The sequence below is a fragment of the Protobothrops mucrosquamatus genome, unplaced genomic scaffold (genome assembly GCF_001527695.2).
Source record: "Protobothrops mucrosquamatus isolate PMUCROS unplaced genomic scaffold, P.Mucros_1.0 scaffold266, whole genome shotgun sequence".
NCBI classification, from domain to species: Eukaryota; Metazoa; Chordata; class Lepidosauria; order Squamata; family Viperidae; genus Protobothrops; species Protobothrops mucrosquamatus.
Genome location: NW_015386611.1, coordinates 790,528 through 800,137, shown reverse-complemented (window position 1 = coordinate 800,137; position 9,610 = coordinate 790,528). Strand labels below are relative to the sequence as shown.

Here is a 9,610-nt window from a genome sequence, read left to right as displayed (position 1 = left end):
GAGAGAGAGAGAGAGAGAGAGAGAGAGAGAGAGAGAGAGAGAGAGAGAGAGAGAGAGAGAGAGAATTTTCACATCTAGTCTTGAAGCCACATACTCTGTTTAGAGATTTTCTTAGCATTTCCAGTGGAAAATGAAGACAGCTGATCTGGCACTGCTTTTATCCAGGAATTACAACAGGGTGAAGGCTTTTACAGCATCTGATGAGTGACCGAGGCCTCCTAGACACCTCTGTCTACTGAATAGCTTTCTAACTGCCAGGCATTTGTGTTTTTTCTGCCAGTGAGTGAGAGAAGCCAAGCACAAACAACAGGCTCCTTGTTCAGGCACGCTTTTTTAACCCAATGAGGTTGCCCTCTAGAAATGCTTCTAAGTAAATAGCTAAGCCAGCCCATCATGAGGTCTATATACAGCCCTGCTTAGGATACAATGCATGCCACTGTAACATTTCGTCTGTCAGCTGCCCTTACAACCACCTCTATTGTAACACACATCATTCCACCTTTACTGGGGGATTTCTGAAGGAATCAGAGGCAAAATCCAGAGGCTCTCTAAATGACAGTGAATAAAGAACAAGAAAAATGAAGTTATTTTTTTTCCTTTTATAGAAAGAAAAAGAAGGCAATTAAATAAAGAAGTAGCAAATCCAGTAGGGATAAAGAAAAACAATATTTTCCAAAAGCTTCTTCTTGATTACAGTATGAAGCACAGACAGAAGATTTAAAGGTATTTAAAAAAATCAGAGAGTGTCATGAAATAGAAGGATACAAAGTACTTAAAAAGAATTCTAGCTTAAGGTTATATAGACTCCAACTACAAAAATAAGTACATGAGATAACATTTGAGAGTGCTGGACTATTCATTCAGATGAAAGTTCTTCCACTTTGAGAAAAGACTGCTAGCACTGAGAAAGATTTGGAAAGCCTAAAAGATTTAAAACATATTTCATGAAATGCACTATTCAAACATATAATATGGCTTGACTTTGGGCAAGCATGTGGCGTGAACACAGTCACTGTGCTTCATAAACTGTGGTTTATGCTGTATATATGATGTAAAATGTTGCAAATTGTGGTTCATTCTGTGAATTATGTTTCAAACGTGTCACAGTACAATATGTAAAACCAAATGTCTGAAATATTAAGCAATATAACTTTCTATTCAAGTATTTCTAATCAAATTCCAATCTTAAAATAAGAAATGGCCTTAAATTTGAGGCAATACATGTCACAGACTGTTTTCTGTCACTACCACTTTCCATAAAGAATGGTTTCTAACTTCCTTGAACTATTTTTAATAAAGCCAAATATAGCCCATGATAGAAAATGAACTTCAAAAGGTCAAAAGTTCTCTTTTCAAGACTTCTATCTCTTCTATGAAAATTACATTTTCACATTAGAAATTCATAGGCAGAAGAAAGTGGTAAACAGTACAGGGTGTTATTACATAACTATGTGCAGAGTTTGAGCCAAGAACCACAAGCAAAGAAAAACAAAAGGGTGTTTCAGGTTTTCATGGAATAGTAATCCCAAATGCATCTCTAGACTGGTGAACGAGGTGACCCTAAGGATGTAGCCAAAAGTCAGCAGATTTTTTAAAATATGCTATGTTATGATAACATATGTTGTGGCATTTTTGGAATATTGTTATATGCAGCGTCCTTATAATTTGACAACAAAAATGTCTCTTTTAAAATGTCTTTTTATATATTGGGCCAATCAAGAAGAAAAACAGCTATACACGCCATAACTTCCTACATTGCCTTATCTTTTTTTATGCCAAGCACTGTTGTATTTCAGACTAATGTTTATGGTTCCCACAACACTGTTTCCTAGTCTAATGCTTCAATAAATGCTGCATGCTTAACCCTAAACTCAGTTGGAATTGTGCTGCTTTTTAGGCTATATCCTGCCTAAATGTCTAGTGAAGCCAGGACAAAACTTCAAGAAAAAAATGCAACTGAAGTAAAAGTGATTATCTAGAATTGTATTTGAATATTTCTGACCTGAAAAAAGAAATATCTTGCTGCTCCAAAGTTGGTGATTTCTAGAATTTCTCTTTGGTCTAATACAGGGGTAGTCAACCTTGGCTCTTTTATGACTCGTGGACTTCAACTCCCAGAATTCCTGAGCCAGCACAGCTGGCTCAGGAATTCTGGGAGTTGAAGTCCACGAGTCATAAAAGAGCCAAGGTTGACTATCCCTGGTCTAATAGTTAAGGCATCAGGCTAGAAACCATGAGGCTTAGAGTTCTAGTCTAAGTCCTAGTCCCATTTTAGGCATTAAAAACCAGCTGGGTAACTTTGGGCCGATAACTTTCTCTCAAACCAACTTACCTCACAGAGTTGTTGTTTTGGAGAAAATATGAGGAGGAAGGAATATTAGGCATGTTGGCGGCCTTGAATAATTTATAAAAATAACAAAGGAGGAGTAAAAAATATTTTTTTAAATGCCATAAAATATGAACATTTATGACCTAACCTACACTAAGACTGGGTTGCAAAAAATCAGACAATTACTAGTAGCAACAAATTATTGAACTTTTCATATTTTTGCAGCCTAAATCTGATGGCCCTTAAAGAGGCTCTTTAGCCTGTCAGATATGTAGGCAATGAAATAACAATATTGTTCTTTAACCATTCATCAAAGAAAGAGGACAATTTGCAGAAAGCTAAGTATAACAGAACAACCAGAATATTACAAATTTCCTGTGCTTTTTCCATAGATTCATCTTATACTAGTAATCAAAAATGTTAAATTGCCTTGAATTTCTTTGTTACAATCTCTTGAAAAGTTGAGAAGTGCCCAAAACATTCTAAATATTGTAGCACATCTTGCACAGGTTTACTGAAAAACAACAGCTACCCAAGATTCAGACTGTCATTGAACAGCAACAAAGAGTTACAGTTTTCCATACCTGCTGCCTCCTTCAGCCAAGATATGATTTTCCTCCTTTTGTAGAGAAAAAATGTTGCTTCCCAATTCTCAATCTTACAGATATGGTTATAAGGATATAAAAGATAAGGTAACAATGCAGGACTTTTTCATGAAATTTACCATGTAGTATAGTATTAGTAATAGCCCCTGCCTTATAGATTATTCTCCCCTCCAAGATTAGAACGGCTCCAACCTGGTGGCTTTCACAAAGCTTTAAAAACTTGGTTATGCACCCAGGTCTAGGGCTTGGAATGTGTTAAGCGCCCCATTTCTTGGCTTTACTGTTAATTGATTAATTATCTCAGCTTCTGTTTTTATTTATTTTCTGAATGTTTTAATTGTTTTGTTGTTTTTGATTGTTTTAATTGTTCTATATTTTTGAAACTATAAGTTGCTCAGAGTCACTTGGTTTGAGTTTAGTGGCTATGAGAGAGAGAGAGAGAGAGAGAGAGAGAGAGAGAGAGAGAGAGAGAGAGAGAGAATAAATATAGTAGAAGGTTGATGACAAACACAGAGTTGATTGGCAGAAGTAATATCCATATTTGTTTTAAAACAAATGACAATGCTCTGAGAGTTATACATAAAAGTGCATGAATATATAAGAGGGCAAAGTGTAAAAGCTAAAATGTTCATTGACCAAATTTCCAAATAATGGGAAATAAGGTTCACTGCTAATGAAGATATGGCAGACTTCAAATTTGTGCTCTCTTCTCTTTATTTTTGCAGTAGGAGAGAAGCATCCACATCTGAAGTAGGAAACTAGAGATTGTTTACAACTACAACTTAGAACACAAAACCAACATCAAACACTGCATAAATAAATAAAATATACAACTGCTTTGCTACCCAACTACAAAATGTGATTTTATACCCCTAAATCTAGGCCACCCATGAAATAATTTTACAAGCCAAACACAATAATCCACAATAAATACCACTTATCTTAATAATAATAATAAAATTAATGTAGTCATGAGCCAAAATGTTTTAGTACATTAAAAGAAATGATACTGACCCACATGCCTTAAGACTAACCTGTCCTTCTGATGCTTAAAAATCATAAAGATGAAATATCAGAAGTAAACTTGCAAGAAAGGGAGGTGCAATTTCCTACATTTTTTCACTAATTCCCCACTCCAAAAGATGTGTACAGCTTCTTCTTTATTGACAGAGGCCAAATTGTAATAACTTAAATTTTAAAAAAATAGGACTAGAAATATGGTCTTGCAAAATCCATCCCTAAAATTCTACTATCCTTGCCTCAGAACTATCAATATATTACTGCCCATTTACTATCATCCATCCAAACGTTAGTTAAAAGTGTGGCTTATATTCTATTCACTATTCTATTAAGAAGCACTAAATGTTGCCTCTATTAGCCTATGGAAGCTGACAATGCTTTGTTATTCCAATGTCAAATTATGAAGTTTGCCTGGTTCTTTTGCAAATATTGTTAAGCAAAACAAACACAGTAATATAGGAGACAACGGTTGTCATGGCTTAATGAGCAAAATAGCTTCAAAAAGGCAGTGAAGAACTTTTATCTATCTATCTATCCACATTGCTATAATTAAAATGAACATCCATGTGTATGATATCTGGAAATCAGCTGTTTCTGACTGGTTCTTTGATTAGTTAAAGCATAACCTTATAGAGTTGCTCCAATCTAAAGAATTAGTCTGAGGATACAAAGATCTTGTAGCTTCATAACAAATTATCTGGATGGTATGGTTCAAACTACTCAAAATAAAAACCCTTTTAATATGCTTTAAATCAAATTTGGAAGGTGATGAAGTATAGAATTTACGATATATCTAAATATGGATACAATTTCATTTCACTTTATTTCACTTATTAACATTATTACTGAACAGACATATACACATTTATATATATAGCTTCTATAGCATCCCAAATGATGGGAAAGGTTGTATACAAAAGACAAGGACTCTGATTTTCACCATGGCAACCAGCTTATTCATAATATAGCCTACCTTCATCAAAGCCAGCAATAAGAAGCTAAATACAAGTGTAGTGGTAGATTCAAGTACTCAGATGAAGATGCTTGCATAAGCATGTAAATGAAACACTTCCATTAAATTGTAGGCACAGTTATTAACATTTACTCCTGGATAGTCTTTCTCCTTTTTAGCCCAGTAAAAGTAATAAGGAGGAAATTAATTATTAAAGGTTTGAGTACACAACAACATCAAAGGCAAGAAGACCTTTTTAGCATGCTTGTGATTACTGAATAACTTGAGAAATAGAGGCAAGATATAAGAGATGGTGAACAGCAATAGAAAGGTGGATACAAAGATCCTGAAGATACAGAATGGACAACAGTCTTTCTCAATTACAATCTGCCAGATGGATTAGGCGACAACTCTTATCTCCATTACAATCAAGAGTTTTGTTGGATAGATACTGAGAGTTGAAGTCCTAAACCTCTGAAAGACTAAAGTTCAAACAGTAAACACTGATTTAGATTCCAGAACTGAAATCTGTACTTAACTTCCAGAATTTCAAATATTTCTAATTATGAAAGGCAATCAGAGTTTTTGACTAAAACTTTTACCTAGCCAAGTTTATTAAAAAAAAAAACTTGTGAGAAGACATGATCAGATAGATTTGAAATGCCTATCAGTTCTTTTTCTCAGCTGAATGATAATAATGTATAAACACCCCCTATAATAAATGAACATTGGAAAAAGAGGACAAACTGTCCTATATAATTAATATTACTAGATGCACAATCTTCTATTGCTAATAGTTAAAAAAAATAAGAGCTTAACAATAGCAATAGCACTTAGAATTATATACCACTCTATAGTGCTTTACAGCCCTCTCTAAGCCATTTACTGCATATTGCCCCCAAACAATCTGGGTCCTCATTTTACCGACCTCAGAAGGATGGAAATCCGAGTCAACCCTGAGCCAATGAGAATCAAACTCCTGAATTAGCCTGCAGTATTGCATTCTTGGAATACAAAATGAAGCAGGGCACAGGCTGATAGAATACGATGGTCATAGCAAACACTCTTTTCCAACAACCCAAGAGATGGCTCTACACATGGACATCACCAGACAGTCAACACAAAAATCAGATTGACCATGTGCTCTGCAGCCAAAGATGGAGAAGCTCTATACACTCAGTAAAAACAAGACCAGGAGCTGACTGTGGCTTAGATCATGAGCTTCTCGTTGCAAAATTTAGGCTTAAATTGAAGAAAGTAGGGAAAAACATTAGGTCACTCAGGTATGAACTAAATCATATCCCTGATGAATATACAGTAGAGTTGACAAATAGATTTAAGGAATGAGATCTGAAAGACATAGTGCCTGAAGAACTATGGACGGAGGTTCGCAACATTGTACAAGAGGTAGCAACTAAAACCATCTCAAAGAAAAAGAAATGCAAGAAAGCAAAATAGCTGTCTGGGGAAGCTTTGCAAATAGCTGAGGAAAGAAGGGAAGTGAAAGGCAAGGAAGAACGAGAAAGATACACCCAATTGAAAGTAGAATTCCAGAGAATACCTAGAACAGATAAGAATGCCCTCTTAAATGAACAGTGCAAAGAAATAGAAGAAAACAATAGAATAGGGAGAACCAGAGATCTCTTCAAGAAAATTGGAGATATGAAGGGAACGTTTCATGCAAAGATGGACATGATAAAGGACCAAAATGGCAGGGACCTAACGGAGGCAGAAAAGATTAAGAAGAGGTGGCAAAATTACACAGAAGAACTATACAAGAACGAGCTTACAGTCACAGGCCAGCATATGGATACAATAATAAATTAGGTGGGGCCAATTAAACTTCATTTCAGACAAAAGTTAGAAAGAACTACTAAGATGCATTGATTGACCTGTATGCTCTTATTCAAATATGTGTGATTTAAAAAAACAACTTACCAGAAGTATACATCTACAGTAACTCTCTTTTTTACTAAGGGACAGATAATAATTTCATCAGGTACTAAAAATTTAGAGCTTCTGATGTCCAATTGTTACAAACCTTAAATCATTTCCAGGACATTCTATAGCTACTCTTGTCAAACGTCTTGATACTTTAAGTTTAGTCCATGCAATACCTAACGCAACAACAAAATTACATTAATTTTAATTAGTTGTATTGTGGCATGATAGATCTTGTATGCTCTAATCTTATGAACTGGCATTATTCCACCATGTATCTTGAAATGACGTAGCATCCAAATAAGAGAGTGGATCATTTTTGTTGTACGTGCAATGGGAATCCTGTGTTTAGAGCTTTTTATTATATAGTATCACAAAACCACAGAATTGTAGGGTTACAAGTAATTTAAGGTCACATTTTCCAGTGCCCTTCTTACAGGGCATTGCATTGGTTTAGTCAGGAACAAATAAGGAGACAAGTTACACTATACCTTCTATTCAAACCAACTAGGTTTTATTTTTTAAAAAAATGTCCCACATTTCAACTTGTACCAGAAAATATGAAGTTAAGTGTTTACTTTCTTCTAGTAGCATACTTTACACAAGTTGTTTCTGCCAATGCATCACCAAATCTATCTGATTTTATTCTAGGACCAAAATTATAGTGTAATATAAATGCAACAGGTTTTTTTTCTTTTGAATGTCCTGGAAACAATGTATTCTATTAAATCCATTTGTGTACAATTAGATTTACTTTGTTTTAAAAATGCATTACTTATACTCAATTTGCTAGATTAATTTGCTAATTTATCTAAAAGAAATGATGGTACTAAATATCCTTGTGTTTCAATTTTAAAAAACCACATATAAAGAGGTATATTTGTACCTAGAATTAACAGATTAATTTCATGAATAAACATTAGGGGAAACTAAAATTAAATAAAAATGATATAGCAGAAAACTACATATATTACAAAAGAGAACCCAGATGAATTACAACATTTATGTCCTCAAAAAAATAACCTCTAATAAACTGTGAAATATATGCAAAATTATCACTGCAATATATTTTATTAGCTATAGCCTGGTTTTTTCACTAAAACAAAAGCCATAATAATGCAGAATAACATCAAAAAGTGTAGGCTGATTACAGCTTTACTTTCAAATGAGCTCTAATTGATCTTTCTAAAAAGTTCGATCTGACCGAGTGAACTCTTACCTGTATTAGGGAATCAACCTATGTTTTGTTTAATATTAATTTCAATAATCTTTTTATTTCGTACTTTTTAGGTCGGATGACATAGAATCTGGTTGTGGAATGTAAAAATCACTTTCATTCCCAACTCAATGGATAATGTAACGTCGACCTATTTTTTTTTCCTTGTGTTGTATCTCTCTCTTTTGTAAACATTCCTTGGAAATGATAAACTTGCATCAAGTAACATAACATTTTCTCTTTCCTTATGAAGAACTTTCCTTTGAAAGTTCTCCTTTATCATGGTGATAAATTCTGTTGATCAATTTGACTAGAAAATTGGTAAGGTAAGAACAAAAGGGTAGACACAAATCAGTTAAACAAGCAATCAGCAAAACCAGATAACTTTATTGTTTTTTCTTTTTCCCCAGGAGGTGGGGAAAAAACTTTGTAGTTTCATCAGACATATTTACATCATATTATAACGCTTATAGCAACCCAAATAACCTGCTACTTCTTTCAGAAGTCATTAAAGTGATTGAATCTGAAAACTATAAGAATGAAGAGAGATTTGAAAGACAAATGGAAAGCCTTTATTTCTACTGAAGAATATTTCCTCACTTATAAATCATAGCACAGAGACTACAAATACATATTTAAGAAAAAGTGCTGTTTTAATAAGTGGATCTATCTTTACATACTTTATAGCAACCTCTTAAGTTACTATGTAAAGCACTCTGCTTCAAATTGTACAATTGTTTATATGTGTAAATTTTATACCACAAAAAATCTTAGCAGATACACTTAAGTATCTTGGTTAGGGTATTTTCCAAAGATTCACCTAGACCACGGGTCGGCAACCTGTGGCTCTGAAGCCGCATGTGGTTCTTTCAGCCTTCTACGGTGGCTCCAGTCCTCCTCCGCCATTTGCAGAGAGACAAAGACAGAGAGAGGCACTTGTGCTTCATTTCCCTTCTCTTCTCTTCTCTTCTCTTCTCTTCTCTCTCTCTCTCTCTCTGGACTCCTGATTGACCCTACGCCCGGGCACCCCACCCCCTGGGAGAAGCGTGGCCAGGAAGTCCCTTTCCCAGGCTGGTCCCGTCTGAGACGCACGTGGCCGGGGAGCCGCATGGGGCAGACCCGGGATCCCCCAGCAGCATCCCACCGGAGCCTCCACTGAGCAGGCCAGCCCTCCCGCAAGCTGTGGCCCCAAGGGAGCACAACCCCCGCTATCCCCAGCTGGTGCTACCATTGGGCCCGCTGGCCAGGAAGACGTGCTGGAATCCCAGCTGCCGGGAAGGCGATTGGCCGCTCCTTTCCCATCGCCCAGAAGAGATAAACAATTATTCCCCAGTGCTGGGTTTTCCCTGCATGCAGGGCTTACATTGGTGGCGGACATGCAACAAGGGAGGGAGGGAGGGAGGGACAGAGAGAGAGAGAGAAAGGGAGGGAGGGAGGGAGGGAGGAGAAAGAGAGAGGGGGAGAGAGGGAGAGAGAAAGAGAGAGAAAGAGAGAGAGAGGAAAGAAAAAGAGGAAAGAGAGAGAGAGAGAGAGGAAAGAGAGAAAAG

The 9,610-nt window shown here is 35.9% G+C and overlaps 1 protein-coding gene across 8 annotated transcripts in view; it reads right to left on the bottom strand.

Annotated features, from left to right (window-relative positions):
• TCF7L2 (transcription factor 7 like 2) overlaps nt 1-9,610 on the bottom strand; it is a 207,401-nt gene that overhangs the window by 155,205 nt on the left and 42,586 nt on the right. The window lies entirely within an intron of this gene.